The sequence below is a fragment of the Mustela nigripes genome, chromosome 2 (assembly GCF_022355385.1).
Source record: "Mustela nigripes isolate SB6536 chromosome 2, MUSNIG.SB6536, whole genome shotgun sequence".
In the NCBI taxonomy this organism is placed as follows: Eukaryota; Metazoa; Chordata; class Mammalia; order Carnivora; family Mustelidae; genus Mustela; species Mustela nigripes.
In genome coordinates this window covers 148,885,825-148,913,696 of record NC_081558.1, presented here as the reverse complement: position 1 = coordinate 148,913,696, position 27,872 = coordinate 148,885,825, and the positions used below count along the sequence as shown (strand labels likewise).

Here is a 27,872-nt window from a genome sequence, read left to right as displayed (position 1 = left end):
TTTGACAAATGTTTCTGTGAGGCCCAGAGACTCAGAGCATTGTGACCAGCCTCTATAGTGGCTGGAGTAATTGAGGTAAGGGAAAGATTTGGCCAGGTGAGGGAGCTGGGAAGAGTTTTCTGGATAAATGCAAGACTAAATGGTGAGTCCTAGAGTTGGATAAAATTATGACATTTTTAAGAGATGTTCAGGATAGTCAAATCACAAAGGATGAAGATGAGGGAGTGAAAGATGATTATAGGTGTCAGATGGGGCTGTCTCAGGACATTTTATATATTTTTATATATTTTTATATATTTTTCAAAGTTTTGAAAAAAATTTAAGAAATAGGTATGACTGTAGTTTCATTTTAAGAAGTACTTCAAGGTTGTAGAAAGGGAAGAGACTGAAAACATCACATTACAATGTGTAAAAATTACTTTAAAAGACTTTAGGGTAGCCAATATGAAATATATATATATATATAATATATATATCATATCATATATCATATATACATATATGTGTGTGTATATATACATATGTATGTATATATACACACACATATACACACGCATGCACGCACACACATACACACACACACACCAGTTAGTTCAGGCTCTAATTCTGGGCCTGATTACCAACCCACTGGGAGGTGCGCAGTCAAGGGGAGGTCAGCTCACAACCTATCAGAAAAGGCCACATCCAGGAGCACCTACCAAAAACACTTCTCTAATCCCAACACTATCAATAACTACTTCTTTGCTAAGTAGCATACTGATGATTAGAAATAGCATTTATTGATATAATCAAGGCCTGTTGATTAACATGATATAGGATAGAAGGAAAGGGATTATTGATAATTAGAGATTGTCAAGACATGTAGAATGGCTAAAACACTTTAGATATTATCAAATGTTACCTGAACAGGATATAAAATTTTATGTCAGTAAATCATCCCTGAAGGATGATTCCTGGGGTTTGAACTCTGATTGATTCTACAAATAGGCATTGGTTTAGGAGGATTTCTGATTGCAAGTTGCCAACTAGAGGCAAGGATTGGATTTTACCAAGGACTGTATATCTAATAAATGTCTATAGTTTTGTCAGAATTTGGTGCGAGATTTGTTCTTACTAAAAGTTAATAGGGTAATGAGGGAGGAGCTAATCCTTGCTATCTGAAATTCTTTCACAGCTGTTATTACCTACCAGAAAGAACCTATACATTCTGAAGGGCCAATGGGGTTTAGTTCAGTCCAGCAGATAGTGTCACCTGACCCGCTGCCCTGCTATTACAAGAAGAATGAGAATGGCCTGAACAAGGAAGTTGGAAATTGTGGCTGGGTTGACTTAAGAAATAAATTGGAGATAGGCTCAATGGAATAGAACCAAGGAAACAAAGAGTCTGAAGGAAAAGGGAGGGGAAAAATCATATGTCATTTTTGGTCACTGGCAACTGATTTGAGGAAGTTTCATTCACTCAGACAGAAAACAATAGTAGAAAAGCAGGTGAAGGAGAAGACGGTGAGTTCAGTTTTGCAAATACTGAGTCTGAAGTGCCCCAAACAATCAAGCAGAGTTATCTAGCAGTCAGTTAGCTATGTGTATCAGGAAGCATGCAGTATCTGTGCTGTGAGTAAGTTAAGGGACCCAACCTCCTGAGGTAAAGGAAAGAGAGTAGCAGAATAAACTCAGTTATGGGGATGGCCCAGCTAATGAGCTGTGTTATTTTTCAGTCCCAGATTTCTCCTACATGGTAATGCTTACTGGAGAATATGAGATATTACTCTGAGGTGACACTGATATGCAACTATACCATTTACCAGCACTGGTTAAAAATAAAATTTGTGAGAAATAATAGGTATGAAGTCTCTAGAACCTCCCAGTCAGTGTTTTGGGCCAACTTAACTAATTTTTATATGATCCGAAGTATTCTTCCTGAGGCCTTCTCCAAAGGTTGAGCTAATTATACCTTGAGTTTCTTTACCTCTTACATTTACTTATTTCACTGATGTGGGGCAATTTTTTTTTGTATGTTATACTTTTTTAGTATAAAGGATAGGCTTCATTTCAAAGGGAATCCGGGATATGCTGAATATACAGGGAAGCCTTGCTTGCATACTCATACTTCTTGTCTCATCTTTTTTTATGGCCAGAATAACATAAATGTCATATTTTTCTTTTTTTTTCCTCCATAAGATCTTGATAAAATATTTACTCCCTTAAATACACTAACTCCAGATAATTTATTCCTACTATCTCTGATACACTTTCCTTCTATTGTGAAATAAATCATATTATCAGATCAGTATTATTTCCTGAACAGAATTTGCTCAGGGAGAGTTCATGAAGAGTCAGAAGAGAAAAAGTCCCTGAATAAGGTTTAAATCAAACAGGCAAACAAATACACAAGAAAATCAAACCAGGATTTAAAAATCACAAAAGAAGAGTGACTCATAAGAGAGATGGAGCAATGGCTAAGCCATTGGGGAAAATCAGCAGGGGTGGGAGGCAATGTGGATTTAAGATGTAAAGAGGGGTTTCAGGAAGAAGGGAATGGTCACCAGTATCAATCACTTCCAGAGGAGATAAACATCTAATGCCCTTAGGTAATAGTGCAGTTAGTTCTGACATTTTTTTGAGCAGTATCAGGGAGCAGTGTGGAAACAAGTCAGAAAGCTGTTGGCTGGGGAGTTAGTAAGAATTGAGAAAATGGAGAAAATTGGTGAAAAACAATTCTTAAAATGTTAGGTGCTCAGCAGGGGAAACAAGGTTAGAATGGTTGTTGAAGGAGGTTGAAGTATGGACATTGATTTTCTTTTGCTGCAGAGGAAACATGTTTAAATTCTAGTTTATTCAAATGAGAAGAAGAATGCAGAGAGGAAGAAGATGAACAGAAAGAACATAGAGTGAATGTTCAATTGATCAAATTATCTGGGAAAGCAGGGAGCCATTGGTCCTGGAGAACAGGATGAGACAAGAGCAGTGGGGAGGGGAGAGACATTTCCCACTGTCTCACAATAAAGGGAGGGAACGCTACAGCTGAAGGATGTAAAGTGTTTGCTGGTGATGTACCAACTATAATTCTAAGTGCTTCTCAAGTACTAGGTTAGTGGTTCCCAAACTGTGGTTCTTGAAGCTCTGCTACAAAATCAGCATCACCTAGGGTTGCCTATCACCTAGAAATGCAAATTCTAGGGCTTGATCTTTGGTCTTTTGAATCAGAAACTTTGGGAATGCAGCTCCATTTGTTTTATAACAACCCTTCCGGGCCGTTCTGATACTTGCCCAACTTTGAGAACTGCTACAAAAAAATATAGTCCTAATTACTTAACAATACAATGTCTTTTTTAGGTTAGATTTTAGGATCGTGTCTGTTTCATAGACAAGGAAGCTGAGGCACAGAAAGTTCAAGTAATTCTCCAAATGTTACCAGGTGTCTGGTAAAAAAGCCTACACTTTTAAGTCCTATCTTATGTTGTCTCTAGGAACTGCTTGCAGAATTGAGGATGGGATGCTGAACAATTTTCTGTTCAATGATTTCATGATTTGTTGTTTTCCCTCTAACTGAAGTAAAATCACTTCCTGAGGTTGAGAGGGGCAAGCAGTGTGATAAACATAACTTGTTGAGGATTGAACATGTTTTTTCTGGAAAAATGAATAAATATTTAAAAGCAGCAAAGGAAGAATTGCTGTTTAGCAACAAGTCAATAGATACCAATATATTAGGTATTAGTAATTAATAAGATATTAACATAATAATATTAATAATATCCATGAGTCTATAAAGACAATAATCTGGAAGGTTTTTGCTTTCTCCTAGTATTCTCTAGTGATAAAGAAATGAAACAGATTTTTTTTTCCATGATTGGATGTTTCCTAGGAAGGTGTCACAAAAAGAGCAGCAGGAAAATTAAAGAAATTGGCAAAAAAATAAAAAGGTCATAATGATGGAGCAGGCTATATTAGTTGTATAAGAAAGGGAGTGAAATCTGAAAGAATCAGGAGAAAAGTAGGGATACAGGAGAAAAGCAGGGATCCATGGATACATACACAGATACTAACTCTGTGCCCTAAGTGACACAACAACATTAGAAATCATAAAAAATAAGCAGCCAGGGTATAACTTTCCAGTATAGTAAAAATAAAATGGAACATTCTCTTGAAATAAGTTCTTTTCTTGTCTTCCGTTGCTCTGTATTCTTTTCCCCCTTCTTATCTGTGTAGTCATTCCTCACTCTCCTTTACAAGCTCATCTTCTTCCACTTAGCATTTAAATTTTAAATGTTGAGGTTTCATAAGGCTCTGTCCTTGGTTCTGTCCTCTGCTGACTCACTTCTCCGTGTGATCTCATCCACATTTGTGATTTCAATTTTAGAGAACTCCAAAGTCTAGATCTCTAGTCCAGACTTTGCCTTTGAACTGTAGACCCATATACCCAACTGTTCTTGTTTTTCTTTTCCAAAATCACCACATGGATGTCTCAAAGACATCTCAAACTCAACACAGGAAACACAGAACATATCTTTTTACCATTAAATAGGATCTTCTTTCAGAGTTTCCAAATTTCCTGAGTGTTACCATCACCCATACAGGACAGAGGACAGAAATCTATGAGTTGTCCTTAATAATACCTCACTTCTTCATATGCAGTGCATGGCCAAGTTGAGCTGATTTTTATCTCCTAAATATTTACCAGATTTGTTCTTTTATTATCCTGTTGTCCTACTATTTCCTGATCTCTGCTTCCATTAGCTTTTGTGTGAAGTGTTAGCCATTCTACAGAGATCCATCTCCTACGCTGATCTAGTTTCCACACTGCAGCAAAACAATTTTTACAATATACATATCTTTGGGTGCCTGGATGGCTCAGTCGTTAAGCGGCTGCCTTCGACTTAGGTCATGATCCCAGAGTCCTGGGATGGATCCCTGCATTGGGCTCTTTGCTTAGTGGGAAGCCTTCTCCCTCTTTCTCTCCCCCTGCTTGTGCTCTGTCTTTCGCTGTGTCTCCCTCTGTCAAATAAATAAAATAACTAAAAAAAAAAAAAAAAAAAAATACGTATCTCAAAAAGTTTCTTCTTGGCCTCTTAGGATAAGAGAGAATCCTTCATATGGCTAGTCAAGTTCAAGTTTTTCAAACTAGGCATGTGATGCATTATTGGATCATAAAATTCTTTAATGGATAACTTTTTCAATTTATTTTTATATTTCTATATGTAAGTATGTGTGTGTATGTGCACAATTCATGATACAAAATGGGCTTCATACTGTGGACCATGCTCATAAAAAGTGAGAAGCCACTGAGCAATTCGATCTTTCATCTCATTCATTCCAGCTACACTGGTCATCTTTTAATTTCCATAGCATTGTCCTTTTATAATCTCCAAGCTTGGAGACACCTGTGTTACCCTCTTTACCTAGTTGAATTTAACTTCTCCGAAGTCCTGAGCTCAGTCATGACTTCACTAGGATGGCCTTCATCAGGGCTAGATAAGTAAGGTCAAACCTTCCTGTAGAACATAAACACACAAAACTGTGCTCAACTCTTTTGTAACACTTAGCACAGTTGAGCTTACATATATGTGTGTTAATAATCTATCTATGCAAATAGAATTTTTTTCATGTATTTACTATTTATTGTTTACGTTAGATGCCAGTTTTTCCTCTAAGATATCAGTGACCCAGTAACAAACAAGGTTGGGCAGGCCATTTGTTCTCATGGAACTTACGAGTATGAACAATGACTATGCAAAGAAATGAATGAACATTGTACATTCTTTTTTTTAATATAATTTTTTATTTTTTATAAACATATATTTTTATCCCCAGGGGTACAGGTCGAACATTGTACATTCTGATGGGAATTTGCTTAGTAAAATCAGTAAGTGAGGGTTAATATGACAGAGTGCTAATGCAGTACCTTTGATGTAGTGACCAACGAGTTGTCTTTGAAGAAAACTCAAAGGGAAGGGTAGGCCAGGCATTTGGAGATCTGTAAGGAGAGGGTGCAGGTGTGTGTTTGCTCATCAATAAACATGTTGATACCTGGTATACAGTATCACTGGTGCTAAAAACCATATTGCTGGATAAATAAAAAAATACATGGATGAATGAACAACTTTACCGTATGGCAGAGTTACAGTCTCTAAAAACAAGAATGAAAATTATTTTATGGTTAATAACTTGAAGATGTTGCAGTAAGAAGAAGTAAGTACATATTCAGATGATGGGGTAGATAAGAATGTTTTTCATCTTTCCAAGGAGGTATATAGAATTATTACTCTTAAAAAATATTCAGCAAAACAAATGCAATCTGCTTTTCTTTTTAATGCCCATAAAAGAGTAATTTGACAAGGGAATGTTTTCATTTTGTGAAGTCATTTGTTAGTTATATATTTGGCTTAGAGTTAGAATTACATAATAAGATGGGAAGTAGATCAGAAATTAACATTTTATAACTCATTTTCTGACAAGATTATACTTTCATATGAAACAATGTAGTCTTTGGTAGAGAGAAATGATAATAAGAGCAGATGGTACCATTCTAAGATGAACCCTAAAGCCCTTTTTAGATTTCTAAAATGATAGTTCAGAAAAACAACTTGAACAGATCTCTAGCCCTGTAAGTATTTTTTGTGTGTCCTTCAGATAGAAAATATTACAAACACTCTAATTACAGACTTACAAACTAATTACACATTTCCTGTATGTTTATTTCTTATACAACTACACCTAGGTTTACCAGCCTGTTTCTTTTCAGAGAAAAGTTCTGGGCAGGAATTCTAGGATTGTTTTATTGTTTGTTTATTTTCTTTCCTCAAAGCAGTATTGCTGGTGGGGGCGGGGCAGTGAATCTAACTAGTGGTCAGTTTTGTTAAACTTCAGAAAGCTCACTAAATGGTTTACATTAGTTGTATCTTCCAATGTGAGACTAGTAATCAACCTCTTCATTCATTGTTAGTTCTCTCCCTAGAAATGAGAATACTTTAGTTTGTCAAGGGCTGTACTCTGATTATCAAAATAATATACAATGGGGACGCCTGGGTGGCTCAGTTGGTTAAGCAGCTGCCTTCGGTTCAGGTCATGATCCCAGCGTCCTGGGATTGAGTCCCACATTGTGCTCCTTGCTCAGCAGGGAGCCTGCGTCTCCCTCTACCTCTGCCTGCCATTCTGTCTGCCTGTGCTCGCTCGCTCCCTCTCTCTCTAATAAATAAATAAAATCTTAAAATATATATATATATACAATGAGTATACATAGGCTAAGTATACCTGTAAATTTGGTTCTATAGAAATAATTTGGAGGATTCCATTTTGAGATTGTGCATTACTGCTTCTCACTTTAGGAATGAGAAATAGAAGGCTATGCCTGTTTATCTCAATGAATTTCTCTCAATTCCCCGTGGTCTTCCACCTTCCACTGCAATGAGAGCTCCAACTGAGAATCAATAGATTAAAGCTGTAAAGAAGAAAATAACACTAATAAGAGAAAATAATTTGTTATTTATTCAAAAATTCCTTTGATTTTTCTTCTTCCAATCCCAAAGTTGAATGGAGGTTAAAAAAAAAATCTTTTTTTTTTTTTTTTTGGTTTATGGAAGATTTACTTTGTTTGTTTGTTTGTTTGTTTGTTTTTTGTTTTAAGGAAGAGACCTGTTCCATTTTTTCCCCCTCAAAGATTTATTTATTTATTTTTAGAAAGAAAGAGAGAGGGGGAGGGGCAGCGGGAGAGGGAGAGAAAAATCTCAACCAGACTCCCCACTGAGCATGGAACCTGATGCGGGGCTTGATCTCATGACCCATGAGATCATGATCTGAGCTGAAATCAAGAGTTGGACACTTACCTGACTAAGCCATACATGTGTCCTGAGTCTTAATTTCTTTCAAGAGAGTATAGATGTGCTGGAGCAATACAAGAGCATTGGCAATATGCGGGCAGAGGCATATTGGTGTCATTATGGTATTAAGATTATAAAAATACCTAGTAGACAATAGGATCTGGTGAATATAATAACAAAAGAAAGCATTTATTTATGTGCTATAATTGTTACAAGGATCCCTAATATTATATTCTTTATATAAAGAACTTAGATCACAAAGAAGTTAAATTACTTGTTTAAATCCACATAACTAGTAAGAGGTAGAATTAGTTTAATTCAAGGTTGTTTTTATCCCATTGTATTGTCTATATGATATGAGATAAAGTATAGATTGGCTGAAGAGTCACAAATATCTTTTATAAATTCATGCTACCTCTCGGTTAGCCTAATAGAATGCCCTAGATTCATTCCTTGAGTCAGAATATCGTTTACTTATTTATTTGATTATTTAGTAAATGTCATTTTATCCCTATATTCTATTTGCTGCATCCCTAAGACACTGGTAATATAGCAGTTATAACAGAAAGGTTTGTGTATAGAATGCATAGAATATACATTTAGAATCTATAATGTATAGAATGAATTATTTAACTACAATGAAGTCTTAAAGAGGTAATGCTTGTCATTATTTGTAAACATAGATAAAACTTTATGGGTAAACACTGAAAATACTTAGAGTAGATGCAAACTGCCTAACAGCCAGGTTACTAATGATTTTCCCGAGGACATATTTATGCTACCTACTCTCTCTCCCTACCTTCAAACCTTCCCCTCAGTGGGGAATCTGCTTCTTTCCTCCCATTCTCTGCTCTGGCATGTGCTCTTAAAGGGATTTGGATGACCTGCCTCCCTGGCTACAGTAACTGGAATGAATTCACAGTAACTCAGTTTCCTGACCAAACTGATCGATCCATGGTAAAGGCATGTAACTCAAGTTGGGTAATCAAATGACTTTGCCTGGATCTATAAAATTGGTTCTGGCAAAGAGCAGCTCTTTTCTCTGTGCTCTCAAAACCCAGCATGTGAGTGTAGGGGCTGATGGTGATTGTGGTTCCAATGGGGGTAATCAACCTGAAAAAATGAATTTTGATGCAGAGAAAAGCAGAGATAAGAGAAGGGATGAAATAAATAGAAATTCCTGAGAGCATTTGGCATATGAGAGTCTGACTCTACTCCCAAATCTTACAGAGATTTGAACCAATAAATTTACTTTCATCACCCTCTTTTTTGCTTTTATCTAAATAAACTCAAGGTGAATTTCTATATAAGTTAGGGCCTTGGTTGCAGATAATACATTCCAACTCTGGCAGTTTAAGAAGAAAGATAGCTTCAAAAGAATATTATAAACCTTATTGAATCTCTGGGATGGCCAGAAATCACACATCAGGACCCCAAATCCTACCACACTTGGTCTACTGAAGACACCTTGGGTGCTGTCTTTGGATGTACCCACTGTGGGTTTAGAGTTGACAGTATCTAAACTCTGATGCTCCTGCCCCTGGAAATTGGATGTCCCTGTTACCTTCTTTACCAAATAGACTCTTTACACAGCGTGTTTCTTTGTACCACTGACTCCCAGATCTATGTTTGGTCTCTGACGACAGAAGTTACATGCCTTTATCCTTACTGCAAAGGAGGCTGGGAAAATATACATTGGACTCTTATAGTGAGTTTTAGGAAAATACCCTAAATAGCAAGAAATTGTTCAGAAATGTTTGGTAACTAGAAAGGATAACCAATATCTACTGCAATGTATGTTACTTACATCCAACTGTGTCTTCAGTGATTGAGCTTATGGGTTGAATTATGTCCCCGGAAAGGTATCTTGATGTCCTAACTCTTAGAATCTGTGAATGCAACTTATTTAGAAATAGAATTTTTACAGACATCAACAAGTTAAGATGAAGTCATACTGAGTTAAGGTGGACCTGAAATCTGATGTAAGTGGTGTTCTAACGAAGAGGGACATTGGAACACAGAGACCCAGATACACAGAGTAGAAGACCACGCACAGATAAAGACAGAACTTAGAGGGATGTGTCTATAAGTCAAAGGTTGTAAAGAATTATCAGCTACCACCAGAAGCTGTAAGAGGCAGGGTAGGATTCTCTCTGATGACACTCAGAGAAAGCGTGGCCCAGCCAAAACCTTATTTCAGAGTTCTAGAATCCAGAGGTGTGAGAGAATACATTTCAGTTGTTATAAGTCACCAAGTTTATGAGTATTTATTTTGATAGCCCTAAAAAATTAATAGACAGCTAACTAGCTAGCTTCCATAAGGAAGCTAGGCAGACCTCTGTAGGAGGAGTATTTTGAAGCAGACTCTGAAGCAGTTTAGTGGGTAAATCTATATTTATTCCGTATTATACAGATTATTCCATAAATCTACATTTATGGAAGGAAAGGAAAGGAAAGGAACAGGATTCAGCAGAGGGAGAGGTTAGGCTTCGATGCAGGCCTCATCTGATCACATAGAAAGCTCTGGAGCTAAAATGGTTTGTCAGAATTGTCCATTTTTACTCTGCCTCACTCAGTTGTTGGTTGTGGGCCTCTCTAAGAAAAGCACGACCTTGGGCAAGGCAGTTTCCTGCCCCTGAGGCAATTCCCAAATAGTCTCAAGGTTGAAGGTGTCTGTCAGTAGTACTCCCGGTGGTCCAGACAATAAATCCTTCCAGAAGGACCCTATCACCATAGGAGTCATCTGTTAGGGTGAAGGGAGTGACGGGTAGATATAGAGTGCCAAGTCAAGGTGATAGTATGTAAAAAAGCTCTGAGGTGGGATAATGATTAAAATGTTGTCAGAAATGAAAAAAAAAAAAAAGTGACACTGATTTTAAGAAAGGAGAGTAGCTCAAGTAAGACTACGGAGAGAGACTAGAATTCAGGTCATAAGGAACCTAAGTATATTCCATCTTTATTCTAAAGAGAAAAAGGATGCCACAAAGGTGTTCAGATAATGCTAGAGGTGACACAGTTAGATTCACATTGAAAAATATCAGTGAAGGGACGCCTGGGTGGCTCAGTTGGTTAAGCAGCTGCCTTCGGCTCAGGTCATGATCCCAGCGTCCTGGGATCGAGTCCATCGGGCTCCGTGCTCGGTAGGGAGTCTGCTTCTCCCTCTGCCTCTGCCTGCCATTCTGTCTGCCTATGCTCACTCTCTCTCCCTCTCTCTCTCTGATGAATAAATAAAATCTTTAAAAAATATATATATCAGTGAAGACTCCTGTGTATAGAATAATGTAATGGTGCCAACAGGGCAATCAGGAGGGTATCTGTGAGTTTTCCTGGTAAGACATGCTAGTTGCTTACACCGGGGCCGCAGTGTTCACTGGAGAGAAAGGGACAGACTTGAGAGCTTTTTTAGGAGGTGACTGAATCGACATAGAGAAGGAGAAGTAACAAGGATGATTCGGGGTTTGCCATGAATTGAACTTGACCCCCTCATTCATAAGTCCTATGTGTCTCCAATGTGACAATATTAGAAGATGGACCTTTGACAGTAGTTATGTCATAAAGACAGATAGAGCCTTGTGAATAGAATTAATGCCCTTATAAGAAGAGACTCTAAAGAGATGTTCTCTGTTTTTACCTTGTGATGATATAGCAAAAAGGTAATCCTCTGCAAACCAGGAAGTGGGTCCTCATCACACAGGGAGTCTGTCTGCATCTTGATCTGGGACTTTCTGGCTCCTAGAATTGTGAGAAATAAATGTTTGTTGTTTAAGCCACCCAGCCTAAGTCTTGTTATGACAGTCTGAACTGAGACAAAGTTCTTTGCTGAGATGGGTAATCTCTGAGGAAGACCCCTTTAGTGTGGCCGAAGCAGGGATTCAGTTTCGGAAATGAAGGAACTGGCATTGCCTGGAAGTTTCAAAGAAAGAAAAAATTATGATTATATATTGGTGTGAAACTCTGATGAGGCATCTGGCCTGGAGATATAAATGTGAAGAGATTTTCATGGGATACAGGGGTGAACAAAGTCACTTAGAGAGTGAAGGTACAAAGCAGGAAGATCCAGAGAGGTAGGACAGTCACAAAGTCTGAATACATGCACTTTTTTATTTGTGTTAGAAATATTATTGTATATTTTTGGAAGTATAGCATCAACAGAGGAAATATTTCATTTCCTTTCATTTTTGCCCTGACCCCAAAGACATAATTATTTGAAATGAGATATGTAGATAACTATGTTGCAATGAATTACTTTCAATGTATACTCTAATGCAATTTAGAAAATGACCTTTTCTAAAAATAATAAAAGTAAACTGACAAATTGAGGGCGTATTTTTAAGTTTTCTACCATCAGAGGATTGACCTAATTAGGGTGTGAGGAAACCAAATGGATAAAAAAAGACTATTTAACAGTGCATTCTGTTATGTTAATGTATATTTAAAAGGTTAACAAGCAAAGGACAGAAGATTTGATTTTCTTTCCCTTTCAGAAGACTTTTGAAGTAAGATTTCAACTTGGACCCAGCTGGAAGGGCAAGGACTAATTTATGGAGTAATATTAGTTCTCAATGGAGAAGAACATGCAAAGTTGCCATGAATTACAGCAAGAGAAGGGCTAATTAGGTGACTTCATGCAGCCTAGGCATGTGGGCTGCTAAGTCTTTTTGGAGTGAGAACATTTTTATGCAAGAGAGATGTTGTTTGCATGGCTACCACGGAAATGGAAACTTCCATTGTAGTTGATGAATATAAATACAGAGGAGCTTATTTTGTTTTGTTTTTTTTCTCTGCCCAGTATAGTATTTCTAATGAATAGTATGTCCATATAAGGTCTAAGTATTGTACTTATAGTTTAAGAATCAAGACACTTTAGGCAGTGTTTCAGGATAAAACACCAGTGGTCAACACTGGAGATTTCTTCAACCACAGCAGGAGAAGAAGTATACAAGTCCCCAGGAATAAATACATACACACACACACACACACACACACACACACACACATATAAATGTTAAGATGTATATAGTGAAGAGCTGAAGTCCAAGATACAGTGGTTTAATATGATGGTATTTATCTTCAGACAAAGCAACATGTGTCATTAGATGTCTACTTAACTTTACAAATACTCTTCCATAATTTATTTTGTAAGTAATAACTGAATATAAATTTTTGCTTATGATGTCTTAAGCTAAATTACTCTGTGAGTGTCTCATAATCCAGAGAATAAGAATGGATAACATATTAAATTGGGAGAATATTGACATTATAACAAATGGCTAGATATTCTTAATTATTAAGAATTTTTATAAAACCCCAAAATATAAACTTCTCATTATGTAAATGGACAAATGTTTACATGTGCTCAAAATACAATAATAAAACTGTTTCTTCTTAGTTTCTGCTGGATTTAAAAAAAGAAAAAAAAAAGGTCACAAGTATTCCAAGGGAAGATGAAAGACTTTTGAAGTAGAGGACTGAAAATTGGTTGCTCTGAGCTCAATACTTACTTTAAATAAAGTGAGGATGGAGAGTCTTTAAAGAGTCTGGAAGACTGTTGGATCTTCTCTTCCTTGATGCTGTGGGTGAGGGAAGCTGCATGCATCTGTCTTAATTCAAACCCAGTGAGAAATTCTTCAAGGAAACCACTTAGATTTTTGACCCGTATCCTCTAGAAATGATGAGGTTTACAGTACCAGTGTTAGATCCACAGCCAAAAAAGCCTAAAGTGAGAAAAAGGCTGGCTGATGGCTGAAGGGTGAGAACAGATGGTTCCTCTGGCCCTTCATGGTTTAAAGATACCAGAGCTGCATGGATGCTTTCTATAGAGCACATATGGGAAGGGGGCTGGCTTAGAACAATGAGAGACTAGATCCAAATGGGCTTCCTGGAAGGTGGATGAGGATGAGAGCCAAACAGAGGAAATCTGTGTGGAAGTACAGGAAAACCAGACGTTGGCTGGAGAGGCTTTCCAGCCTTAAGAGACTACAGGGGAGATATTCAATGCCCAGGAGTCTTGAAGGAGACTTGAATCTGACTTGAATATCTGCTCTGATCAGGTGAGAGGCAATCCATTGGTAAAATACAACAAAGCCAGCCAGACCTCTCTCATACTTTCTCTCTCATCCTCTGCCTCAACATGGAAGAGAAAAGCCCGTGAGCTGGTGTTCAGTCCATACTAGACCTGAGCTGGGGGAAGAGCTGAAACAAGACAAATTTGCCCTGTAGCACCACTTTCATTCATCATGGAGTTTTGGCCAAGACAATAAGATAAGAAAATGTAAAAACTATAAGGATTGAGAATAAATAAATACAATGGTCAGTATTCAATGGTAACATGATCATATTCATAGAAAATCCAAGAGAATCCAAGATGAACTATGAAAATTTCATAAGGAATTTTTTTTTTCTTTTTTTTTTTTTTTAACACGAGGTAAATTTTTTAGCAAAGTCCCTGGATATAAAATCAATATGTGGAAATATCTATTTTTATTAATGAAGTTATTTATTCAACAAATAGAACATACTTTAGTAACTACCATGGGATAGACATATTGCTAGATGCCAGGGCAAAAGATGTGAATAGGAGATGGCGAATCTCACAATATCAGGCCAGTAATAGAATCTTAATTTTATAGTGACTAGAATATAATGTAAGGTCAAATTAATCTTTTTAAATTAATGAATTAATCAATGAATCTTAACCTGCAGTTAAAATCAATATTCAACCAAAGCTGATATCAAAATTGAACATTATCATCAGAGAAAGAACTGCTTAAAGATTAAATATGAAATATGATTCAAAAGTCATGATTATTATAATCTCATACATAGAATAGATTTTAAGGCTTGACATTACAGTTCAGTTATTTGCACTGTCAACTAAAAAATTGCTCCTGGGGTCAATTTATTGCACATTTGTGATAATAATAGAGGCTCACTTTCAATGGAGGTCATTGGAAGAGCAAGGAGAAATGAGGGCAACTCATCCTTCTCTAATAGCTTCTTTTTTGTCTTTATACTCTACATTTATCTTTGTATGTATGTATAGTTGACACACAATGTTACATTAGTTTCAGGTGTACAGCACAGTGATTTGACAAGTTTATACATTATGCTATGTTCTCCACAAGTATAGCCACTTGTCACCATACCATACTATTACAATATAATTGACTATATTCCTTATACTCTGCCCTTTATAATAGGTGAAAATATTTTGTATTTCTGTGCTTATAAGTAATATGTTAATAGAGAATGAATATTTATTTAACACCATTCATGATACCAGAAAGGATCAAATGTAGAACAATTAGTAAAACAAAAGATGTGTAAGCTCTTTATACTGAAATCTACAAATATTGTTAAGATAAGTTAATAAGTATATAAACTAATGGAACTGTCTCATGTTCATGAGCTGAAAGGTTCAGTTTTGTAAAGATGCCAGTCCTCTTTCAATTGAAGATTTCTTAATGGAAGTTGCTAAGCTGATCCTAAAATTTATATTGATATGAATAGAATAAGGAAAAAACAAATCTTTTTAGAAAAACATAGCTAAAGAACATAGTTTACAGGAATAAAACTATAGTAATTAATATCATATGCTATAGAATGAATGAAACAGAATAGGGAATGTAGAAAGAGACCGCAACTGAGTTGCCTGACTTATGAGAAAGGTAACAATACAGTGTTGTGGGTAAAGTATGGCTTTTCAATAAATGATGCTGGGTCAATTTTATGTCTATTTGAAAAAAAAAAATATTGTCCCTGTATTAATTTGTTAGGGCTGCTGTAACTAATTACCACAAATTGGGTGGCTTAAAACCAATTATTTTTTACATAGTTCAGGAGTTCAGAAGTCCAAAAGCAAGGTGTTGGTTGGTTCTTTCTGGAGGCTTTGAGGAAGAAACATCCCATGCCTCTCTCCTAGCTTCTGATAGTTGGCAGCAATCTTTGGGGTTCGTTGGTTTGTAGACATACGTCATTCCAATCACTACCACAACCTTCTTGTTGCTTTTGTGTGTGTGTCCATATTGTCCTTTCTCTTTCATAGACTCTCTCATTCGACTTAGGACCATCCTAATACAGTATGATCTCCTTAATCTCACCTTAATCCTTCCTAAATTATATCTTCAAAGACTCTTATTTCCAAATAAGATCACATTTAAATTTTTAGGTTTGTGTGCAGTTGGGGGGACATTTTCAATCCCCTATGTCTCCTATCTCTTACTATGCAAAAGTCAATTCCAGATTAATTACAGGTCTAGATGTGAAAAGTAAAAATGGTACAAATTTTAAAAGAAAAGGAGAATGTTTTTATAATTTGGCGTTAGGTGTGGTGGTTAAGAATGTGGGATTTAGAATGAATCTTCAGTGATTCAAAGCCTGACTCCACTGTTGACTAGCTCTGCAAGCCCTGTACAATCCTTGTTCCTCAGTTTCCTCATCTGCAATTTTGGATGTTATCATAATGCCTACTTCCTAGGCTTGTTATGAAAATGGAAAGAATAAATCTGGAGAGTGCTTAGCATGCTACACATTAAGGAGCAATTGTTATAACTAAAGTGACTAGCAGACTGACTAAATAAATGCTTTACAGAGATTTTTATCCATGCATAGGGTAAAATCCTGTCCTTCAGAGGGGCTTTGAATACATATGTGACTGACAGGAAAAAAAATCATTTTTTTATTTTACTCTGATGAGTCATATTTAACAGACTGGTTCCATGCACAAGATTATTTGTAAAGGATGGAGATGTTGTTTACATTAAAACATTAAGTAACTGAAACATTGAGCTGTAGAAGAATGCTTTTTAAAATTATGGTGGATATATTCCACTGTGTACAGATATGGAAAAGTTCCCAAGACATATTGAGAAAGAAAAAAAAAAGCAAGTTAAAGAGCTCTGTGTATGATTCAAACCTTGTAAAAAATGGGCTATATATAAGTATATGTGTAAATGGTGAGAATAAGTGACTAAAAGATACACAGGAGAGAACCTGGGTGGCTTACTTGGTTAAGTGTCCGACTCTTGATTTTGGCTCAGGTCATGATCTCAGGATTGTGAGATCAAGCCCTGCATTGGGCTCTGCACTGGGCATGGAGCTGGCTTGTGATTCTCCCTCTCCCCCCACCCTCAATCCCCCTCTCTCTGCCTCTCTTAAAAATAAATAAATAAATAAATAAATAAATAAAGATACACAGCAAATTATAAACAATGGGTATCTCTGGGGAGGAGAGTGGGATTGAGGTGGAGTGGGACCATGAAGGGGGCTTTTATTCTGCTTAGACTGCTTGTTTGATTTTTTTTTTTTTTTAAAGAAAGAATCTACATATATATTACTTTTGCAATGTAAAAAAAAATAACTTTTAGAAGATCGGGAAGTAAGCAGAGTATATGAATAAATTATTCACAAAAGAAGAGAAATAGCCAATGAATAAATACATTAGTTAGTCAGCCATACTCATATTTAAATCAATAGAACCAAAAATTGTATCACATTCAATTTTACATCAACTTAGAAAAGCTCAAAGGAGATAATACCCATTGTTTAGCATCAAAAGACATATAATGCTGGGGCGCCTGGGTGGCTCAGTGGGTTGGGCCACTGCCTTCGGCTCAGGTCATGATCTCAGGGTCCTGGGATCGAGTCCCGCATTGGGCTCTCTGCTCGACGGGGAGCCTGCTTCCTCCTCTCTCTCTCTGCCTGCCTCTCTGCCTACTTGTGATCTCTCTCTGTCAAATAAATAAATAAAATCTTTAAAAAAACAAAAACAAAAACAAAAGACATATAATGCTGATAAAATGTCAAAAAAACCCACAGCAGTTGTGCGTGTGTGTGTGTGTGTGTGAGAGAGAGAGAGAGAGACACACACAGGAGAAAAATAAACAAAAATATTAGTTAACATTCTACTTTTAGTATATGTGCAAGTATTTGCTATAAGAATGTTCATTATAGCATTAAAGGATTGGGAATATTGTATGTTTGACAATAGACTGCATAAATTATGATATCTTCAAGTAGTGTGATATGCAATAATTAAAATGCTACAGAGAAATGTGTTATAGAAGAAGTTATATATATATATATATATGTTGCATTCTTTAATGAATGGTAATAAATGGTATAGGTAAACTATCATAGGTATTGTATGATATCATTATTAACTTAAAACTAGAAGAGTATGCACCAAAATATTATGATAAATGTAGTTAGGAAAATTATAAAATGAAAGAATGATGACATAGAATTTGCCCTACCAGTTATTAAGATATATTATTACATTAATTTATAAATAATTTAAAAGAGATCATTTATGAGTGACAGGATTGCAGGTTTACTGTTCCATTTTGTGTGCTTATCTGTTTTATCTTGTTTTCTATAATTGCTGTATATTTTTATGTAGTTTAAAAAAATATTATAAGTTGCTCTTCAAAGAGTCTTAGGCCAGATAACTCAGAGTTCATTTACATAAGTTGTTTTTATATTTCACAGCATTTTCACATTATCTAGAAAAGCTGAACATGGTATCAGTTCTCCCTACTTCTGTTTACAATTTATGTAAAATTTGAAATTTTAAAATTTATATTGCTTTCGTAGGAGGATCAATTCCTTTCACCATTGTCTTCCTCACAGTTGTCTGGTCTCTTGGACTAGACAGAAAGAAAGAAAGAAAGGGCAGCGTGTGCAGAGCTCGCCCCTTTGCTACAGGGACTATGACCTGAGGACCCCCTTTCTCAGACTTGAAATGGATCACAATCCCCTGAATGGCTTGTTAAAACACAACATCTAGGGAGCTTCTGATTTGATATATCTTACTTCGGGAATCTAAAAATATCCTTTTTTGATAAGTTTCCAGGTGGTGCTGTAGCTGCTGGTCTGGGGGCCACAGTCCAGGAACCACTGTGCCTCGGCACATGTACCTTTCTCCTCTGATCTGGAGAGGCCAGCCTCCTTGACAGCCTTTGCTGTCTTTGGGAGGATGGTGACTGGAGAACACAGAGCGTAATCAAGCCTTGTCCCACTCCCTCCATGCTTTTCATCTTTTACTGCTTCTTAGGGAAAAGGTTAATTCGGTAATAGATAAATCAGATTTTTTAAAAAAGTGTTGTGCAAGATTTACAGGTGTCTTTATTTTTCAAAAAGATTTCATTTATTTATTTGACAGAGAGAGGAAACATGAGCAGGGGGAGTGGGAGAGGGAAAAGCAGGCTTCCTGAGGAGCAGGCATCCAGACTCAGGGCTCCAAACCAGGACCCTGGGATCATGACCTGAGCCATAGGCAAATGCCCAATGACCGAGCCACTCAGATGCCCCTTACATGTATCTTTAGATATTTTTGAGATTAAAATGTTATCAGCATGGGTATCTGAATTACATGAGGTTACACAGGGCCACATTTCATTATATTAAATATACTGAATGTAAATTCCAATTTGGGCTATATGAATTTTATTTACTTTGTTTTTTGTTTCTAATACCTCTGTCTTCCTTGTTTGTTAATTTCTCAGCTAAACTTAGATTTTTAAAAAAAATTTTGTCATAGTCATATGTGAGATCTGCCTATAACATATTTTTTTCTTTTTCTTTCTTTTCTTTTCTTTCTTTCTTTTTTTTTTTTTTTCCCTCACAGTCTAGTGTTTGCTATGCAGGTTATACTAACCTGAGGGAGAGAAATGAGTAGGGGTACGATGTTAGGGATTATCTGTTCTTTAAGAGTGTAGTGGAACTTGCCTGTAAAACCATCTCAGCCTAGCGTGCTTTTGAAGGGTAGGTTTTCTATGTTTTGCTTGAGACATTTTTAACTGCTACACAATTCCATATTTCTTGAAGTGTATGTAGTTGAATTATGTTATAATTCAAATCACAGAAGTATAGCTCAAAGAATTTATACAGAATTAACACAGGTATGTAACCAACACACACTGAGAAATAGAATATTACCAGCATCCCACAAGCATAACTTATAAGTTTTTGGTTTTTTTAAGTGCCACCAGATCTTGACTTCTACCAACTGTTAAGTGAAAAGAAATAAGGATTTGTAAATAACAATGGAAAATAGCTGAATTTATTGCTTGCCTGGCAAGTACCATTTAGGTATAAATCCCGTTTCTCTTTGTGCAGAAACTAAAAGAGCTTGATATCTATTTAAAAAGAGGCATTCAAAATTAGGGAACTTTTTAAGTTCAGATTTCTGGTGGTTCAGAAGTTGGACTAGAAACTTCTTTGCCAGTGGCCACCATCATGTCTCACCTTACTACTCACTGGAACCCAGGACTCAAACAAGCCAGAATGGGTTATACAAAATTCCAGGGCCCAGGGTGGTTTAGACACACGTGTGTGTACATTCTCAAAGTTGAACGAAATTTTTCTTTAAGACACTGTAGATGAATTTTAAAAACCTTGGACAAGTAGAATCATGTACTGTGTATTCTTTTGTGTTTAGTTTCTTGTGCTCAATATTACATTTATAAAATTCATCCAATGTTATTGCGTGAACAATAGAGTTCATTTACTCTGATTATTGGGTAGTGTTCCTTTGTGCAGATATAGTATAACTTATTCATCCTTCTTATCATTAATAGATATTTGAATAATTCCAATATTTGTTCTAGGAGATTTCTTTTAGTATTTTTATAAACATACACATACACTTCCATTGGGCCTATGCCCAGGAGCAGAATTTCTGAGTCACAGGGAATGCCTAGGGCAACTTCAGTGGGTACTGCCAGTTTTTCATAGCAATTAAACCAGTTTATAATCCCAGCAACAGTACAGTAGTCCAGTGGCTTCCCATCTTTGTCCTTACTTCCTATCATCAGTCTTCTAAATTTCTTGGTGAATGTGTAGTACTATTTCATTGAAGTTTTAATTTGCATTTCCCTTATCATGAGTGAAGATGAATTATTTTTAATTTCTTCCCTTGTGAAATATTTGTTCAAATATTTTATCCATTTCCTATCAGTTTTTTTTCCTAAAGAATTATAGGCATATGTAACTACACACACACACATGCATATATACATATCCTACATATATACCACATGCATGTTCTTAGTTTGTGGCCCTGATGGTTATATTTATAAAAATATCTTCCATACTGTGACTTGACTTTTCAGTCTTGTTTTCTGTGACTTGTTCTTCTTATGATCTTAATGGTGTCTTTTATTAAGCAGAAATCCAGAAGGTATAAATTTTTATAAAAACTTAAATGATTCTGGATCAATTCACGTTTTCCCTTTCTTCAGTTTATCTTGTTAAGTTGTAATTTACTCGGCAATTTTCCTTTTATTTTTTCAAATTTATTAGCATAAAGATGCTCCTACTACTACTTTATGATTTTTTAAAGATTGTACTCTATCTATATTATGAATTCTTTTATTGTTCCTAATACTATTTAATTGTACCCATTCTATTTTTTTTCTTAACAAATACTGTCATAGTTTTGTCTATTTAAAAATTTCAGATTTTAAAAATATTTCCATCATTGTGACATCTTAATTAAGATATACTTCTTTCTACATCATAAATATATTTAAAACTTCCCTAAATTTAATTTAGAATATGGAAGACTTGAAATTCTTTACCAAGGCAGTGCGTTTGTATGAGTTTAAGGACATTAAACAAACAAACAAAAAAATCCTATAGGAAACAGGATACAGCATATTTAGATGCCAAATAGTATGCTCTGGTTTTTCATTTTAAGTTCTATTCTTAATTTATGACATTTTCTGAAATTCAGCCATTGTGTTATATATATATATATATATTTTTTTAAGATTTTATTTATTTTTTTGACAGAGAGAGAGAGAGATCACAAGTAGGCAGAGAGAGAAGCAGAGAGAGAGGAAGGGAAGCAGGCTCCCTGCCTAGCAGAGAGCCCGATGTGGGGCTTGATCCCAGGACCCTGGGATCATGACCTGAGCTGAAGGCAGAGGCTTTAACCCACTGAGCCATCCAGGTGCCCCATTGTGTTATATTTTTAATCAGCTTTTCATCTCATAGATTTTATATGTGAGGCCAAGAAATAGGCTAATACTGACAAGAAATCATATTATATAAAATTAATGATTGCTTTTGAAATAGCTGAATAAACATGTTGGAGGCATTTAGGGCATGGTTTTCATGATAATCTGACTTTAGTCTAAGTAGGTATGAAAGCATTAAAAGCAGAGTTTTTATTTGCTTCAAAGATAAAACTGCACAGGGTCCCTGACTTCTGGTGAAGGCTTTTTCACTTCATCTTGAATTGGATGTTGCTTTTTCTCACTCACACCCCGAGCGGAATAGAATTCCCTTCCCACCACAGCAGGTCAGCTCCAAGTAGAGAACAAGGAAGCGAGCATTTTGCAAAAAGAAAACAAGGCTATTTCTGGGAAATATGTTATTGGTGACAGCATTTTCCAGAATATATTAGGAAAAGAGAAAGAAAAAACTCTTCAGATCTTTTAAATTAAGATAAAAAAAATCCTTAGAACTCAAGCCCTCTACAGTCTGCCTCCACCCAAAATAGAAAAAAAAAATAAATAAACGTAAAAACAAAAGCAGTTATTAAGAACTCTCCAAGTCTAAACTCTTGCCAATAAGGAGAAACGAAAAATTTATTTTGCTCTTAGTATAAAATACAAGATTTGAGGGAGTACCTGTGCCTCGTAAGATGGTATGGAGTTATTAGGACTCTTGGCTTCAGAAAAGGGATCAGTAAATTAAAGAGAACCAGATAACTGGATAGGGGAGGACAATCCAGAAGGTTCAAGTCAGGGGCATGGGTGTTGGTCATCCACACGTCACTAAGACAGAGTTAGGAAGCACATTACAGGTGCTAATGTATGCTCTCCTGCATCCATAGCAGGCATTGATGATGGGGGTGGGGGGAGCATTTGCTTCCCGTTGAACTCCAGCATGGCCCAACCGTCGCCCTGAGCTGTGTATTGCCTGTTGCCATTTCTAATCTGCCTAGGAGGGTTGGCCCATGAGAAGCAGCTACTTTGCTTTCACGAGGTTAAGGGGTTCAACAATTAGTTAGGAGAAACTAATTGTTGATAGCAAAATTACATCACATGTGTATGTTGGATGTGTGTGCTTACATGGAGCAGTCTTAATATTCTTATTTCACTGAACACATTCAGTCACTGTCAATCAATATCTGTCTTTATAAAATCTTGCATTAAATAGCTTCTTCAGGGATTATTAGAGATGGATCTCTGGATTAGGGTGAGCCTTCCTCACAATTGAGTACAACGATTCTGGTTTCTGCACTCTGTATAGTATGCTGCCTTAATAAGGCTTATTCCTACTCTGTTGTACAACCTTATGCATGAACTGTTTGGTATTTGTTTGCTTTCTTTGTTTCAGAATGACTTGTTTTCAGTCCTCTTATGCTGTGACCATGGTAAATTCCCTATTCTTGATTTTAACAAGTATGTATCAAAACACAATCATCAGCCCCAGTATCTTGGGGGCAGAAAGCCATGGTCAGGCTGGAGCTGGAGATGTGGGCTTTAGGCATCCGGTGATTTGGACTGCCATAGGTGGCCCACTAGAGCAGGATTATGATTTGGTGAGGTGACGAGGACCAGAAGAGGATGCATGTGACCTCAGGTTTTAGGACAGTGATTCTCAACCACAGAGAGATCCTGCAAAATATCAAATTGTGCTCCAACTTCCATCCTGAGATTTTGATTTAATTGGTTTTCTATAACTCCCAGGCCAAGATATCTTTTAGAAGCTCCCTAGGTATTTAATATGCATCTAATGTAGAAAACCATTGTCATAGGGGGTTAAATTTTTTTTAGGTCAAGGGGACACAACTGGCAGGTGACTGGTTATTTATTAGGTGTTGTTTCCAGAAGTAGGCTCAGTGGTAGCCACAAAAATCAGACAAGTCTGCATTTGTACCATAGGGAGCAAATGCTTCAGTACCAATTTGCTTCCAACAGTCCTTTATCATATTAGCCCTGTTTTTCTCCTGTGGTTAAATCCCCAGGGCTACTCCAATTTCTTATTATGAAAGAGTCATATTTTCCAGCTAAAGGTCAGCTTTGGACTGTCTTTTGGTATGGTATTTACAAATGTGCTATCCTCCCTCTACACACACCAATTTTTTTTTTTTTTCCATTTGGGGTTATGGAGTCACCTTCATTGATCCAGAAGTATGTGATATTGCTATAATCCTACATATCTCTTATATAAACCTAAATGAAGGTATAGAATCAAACAATATATTTATGGCAGCTGGAAGAAGGAAAGAATAAAGATGGCTAAGCAACTGGATATGCTTTGGCAGCAGAAGTACTTTGTCAACAGAAATAGAAATTTGGATAGTGTGGGAAGAACCGTGAAAATAAGAAGACTTTAGTGACCATGAAAGTATTGAATTTTTAGTGATTGAATGGATTTTTTTTTGTTCATATGGAGAAACTACCCACACTCCTATCTATTCAAATTGTTTATTAGATTTTTATTCAATACTTTCTGCTGAGATTTCTTAGAGTAATTCAAGTAATTCCTGCCTTCCTTTGAAAATAATAAAGTAAGCCTTAGAAAATGTAATAATTTTGTTAAGATTTAAGAATTCCAATGTCGAATTCAAAATAAACTTGGACAATGCATTAATGCTTCAGTCTGTTCTCACCTCCCAGGAAATGTCTGCTCTAGACACAAGTGGAAGCTGCATACATCATGCCATCTCAGAAGAGAACAAAGGAATTTGTCAAGAGATAATGTCAGACTCTTCAGACGCATTCCAATTGATTATTGCATTTGGAAGATTTCTAGACATTTGTTGATCTAAAGAAGGTGAGCTGAACCTAATCCATAATTTATCAGTTCCACTGAAAAAACTATCAGAAACACATTTGTCCATAACTAGGTATGCTTTTTTGTGTGAGAAAATAGATCAGTAATTAGCTCTTATGGAAAAGACCCTTTTCTGATAATGGAAGTTTTTACCTTTGATTTGTTGCTGATGTAACTAGATAATCATTTATAATTTTCAAAGATCTATATCTATGGGAAAAAAAACCTCAGAATTAATACTTGATCTTCAACTGTTTGATTAATTTAATTTTTATTATTGAAAAATATGTATTTTGATTATTAAAAATATATTTGTGGAGACTAGTATCAGTAGAAGAAGTAAAGAGACTTTTAATAGATGGGTTTTAAGTGCCATTTTAATTCTGCTTTTATGCTGTGTTACAGAGAGCTAAATTCCATGGTAACACAGCGGTATCTTAGTTTAACCATGGAGTGCTTTATATAATAAGCATTGCACATAATTGACTATTCATGGCATTACATGCAACCTCATCAAAACCAGGAAGAAACAAGGTGCATATGGAAACAGCTGAGTTATTAAGACACTGATTATTTAATTGTTGCATATAAGTAGTTTCTTAGGTTGGAATGTGCACCTTTGAGGAAACAATGTAATATTTGAAGTTCTTACAGACAACTACATTTCTTAACAGGAGAATTAGTGTATTTCTAAACTGTGGTCAGTTGAGATGTTGTTTTATCACATCTGTCCTTAAATCTTAGCAGTTGGAGTTATTAATGCTGTTGCTCTTCTCCCAGACACATAGATTTCAGATTCAGGCATTTTGACTCAGCCTTATTTCCCTCCATGTCTTCTCTTTTCCTCATTGCAAAGCATCTATGCAGCATGTTTAATCTTTCTAATGCATGGTTCCCAATATAACACCCGCTCGGAAACCATTAGTGCTTCTACAGTGCGTGTTTTTTTTTTTTTTTAATATTTATTTATTTGAGAGAGAGAAAGTGAGACAGAGCATGAGCAAGGAGAAGGTCAGAGAGAGAAGCAGACTCCCCGTGGAGCTGAGAGCCTGATGTGGGACTCGATCCCGGGACTCCAGGATCATGACCTGAGCCGAAGGCAGTCGTCCAACCAACTGAGCCACCCAGGCGTCCCTACAGTGCGTGTTTTAAGTGAAATCTCTACTGCTCTTACATGACAGTAGTATTACCAAAAAACCTGGCATTTTCAAATACTGTGTCAAAAAAACAACTGTTGAAATGGGTGTGTGGGATAGTGACACACGAGAGATGGCATAAACAATACCAAATCAGCAATAACCACATTATATTTTTCAGGATTTTCAATAATGAAGATCTTTAAAACGGCCAGAGTAATCTTTTTCGAAAAGTGAAGTAATAAACTGGTTGATCAGAACTGCTCCAAATAAACTGAAACATCCCCGGAAAAATTCTGAAGAGCATGTAGGATCAGACAAGAATCAATAAACTCTGTACAATCAAAATGTGTGTAGTACTGTTTACAACCTCCAGCAGGATCCAGAAGAAAGAACGCCAGCTGAGCCTCCATTGACTGCACACCAAACAGGTGTGAGTTCCTGCACTGTTGACGGCATAGCGTTTTTCTACTGTTCGAGGTGCTTCTTCCTGATCACGGTAATTTTATATCCAGCCACTGCTGGAGTCGTGCCAGTCTTGCTCCTTAATTATTCAATCACGTTCTTAACAATTCATGTTACAAAAACTCACGCCGCAGGAGAAATGCCTGTACAAATTCTTCAGTTTAGGAGGCAGGTGAGGACCCCACCATCTAGGCTTCATCTGCTTAAGCTGCCGGCTCAGCAGATAATACAGCAGATGGTTAGGAAGGTAGGCTTGAAGATCGCTCTACCTCTGTTCAAATTCCAGCTCCTGTACTTGCGAGCTGTGCTCTCTGAGGCAAGTTATGGGAATTCTTTATGCCTTAATTTCTTCATCTGTAAAATGGTGGTGATGGTGATACTATTACCCCTGCAACAGTATTGTGGAAATCAGACCAGAGTTATGGATCTACATATGTAGAGCATGGGCCATCCTTAGCATGCAGTCCTCAAACACTGGAGAGGGCGTTTCTACTCTCTGCTGTCTGGATGGCCATTTCTTAAAATAGGCTTCTTTGCTTCTGTTGTTCCCTCTAATAAGCATGCAATTTCATTCATGTTGTTTCATCCTGCTCAAATTTATCTACTCCCATACGTCTTTTCTGATACATGTCTTTTATGAGCTTTTTAAATGGATGGAACTTCCTTCCCTTTGTGTCTGTTGTACATCCTTTCCTCCGGAGACTTAAGTGAAAACCATTCAAGTGATTGATTATATATGCATAATGTACACATATATTTATATTTGTGTCAAAGCTGTCATTTGTGGCTCCTGCAGGTGCTATAGAAAACCTGAAATCCAGGACTGTTCCTATATGCCTTGTGATTTTGCTAGACGTGCGTGTTTCAGTTTGTGATAAGTAATTATGTTTGTGGACAGGTTACCCAGTCTTCAGAGACTTTTAATGCCAGGAAACAAACTGAGGGCTGCTGGTGGGGGTGGGACAGATAGGGTGGCTGGGTGATGGACACTGGGGTGGGTATGTGCTGTGGTGAGTGCTGTGAATTGTGTAAGAATGATGAATCACAGACCTGTACCCTTGAAACAAATAATACATTATATGTGAATTTAATTAATTAATTAATTAATTAAAAGGGAAAAAAGTACAGGAAAAATGCTATATAAACTCACACCGTGGGAATAAAAATCTCTTTATGCAAATGAATAAATAAATAAATAAATAAGGATCTTTTAAACCCAAACCAGTGTTAATGCCATGTTCATACCATCGTGGTACCCTTACTTGATGCTTCTTTTGATAGGTTTTGCCATCCTATTTTCTAAAATGAATGTAGGGGTGCCTGGGTGGCAGTGAGTTAAAGCGTCTGCCTTTGGCTCAGGTCATGATCTCAGGGTCCTGAGATTGAGCCCTGCATTGGGCTTTCTGCTCCACAGGGAGCCTGCATCTTCCTCTCTCTCTCTCTCTCTCTCTGCCTGCCTCTCTGCCTACTTGTGATCTGTCAAATAAATAAATAAAATCTTTAAAAAAAAATAAAGTGAATGCAATGACTGAGCCAAATCACTACAGAGAATGGTTTACAAATACATTTTATTTGGAAAAAAAAAAAATGAAGACTTAAAGAAAACCTCAAACCTCCACCCACCCAGTCAAGGCCTTGGTTCTAGCATTTTGCATCCTGCATGGTG

The 27,872-nt window shown here is 36.6% G+C and overlaps 1 long non-coding RNA gene across 1 annotated transcript in view; it reads left to right on the top strand.

Moving 5' to 3' along the window:
- Positions 1-27,356, top strand: part of LOC132010166 (uncharacterized) — a 152,913-nt gene extending 125,557 nt beyond the window's left edge. The window contains exons 2-3 of the long non-coding RNA XR_009402186.1: positions 24,449-24,605; positions 25,923-27,356. This is a non-coding gene — a long non-coding RNA (uncharacterized LOC132010166). The remainder of the gene's footprint in view (positions 1-24,448; positions 24,606-25,922) is intronic.
- Positions 27,357-27,872: the final 516 nt, after the last annotated feature.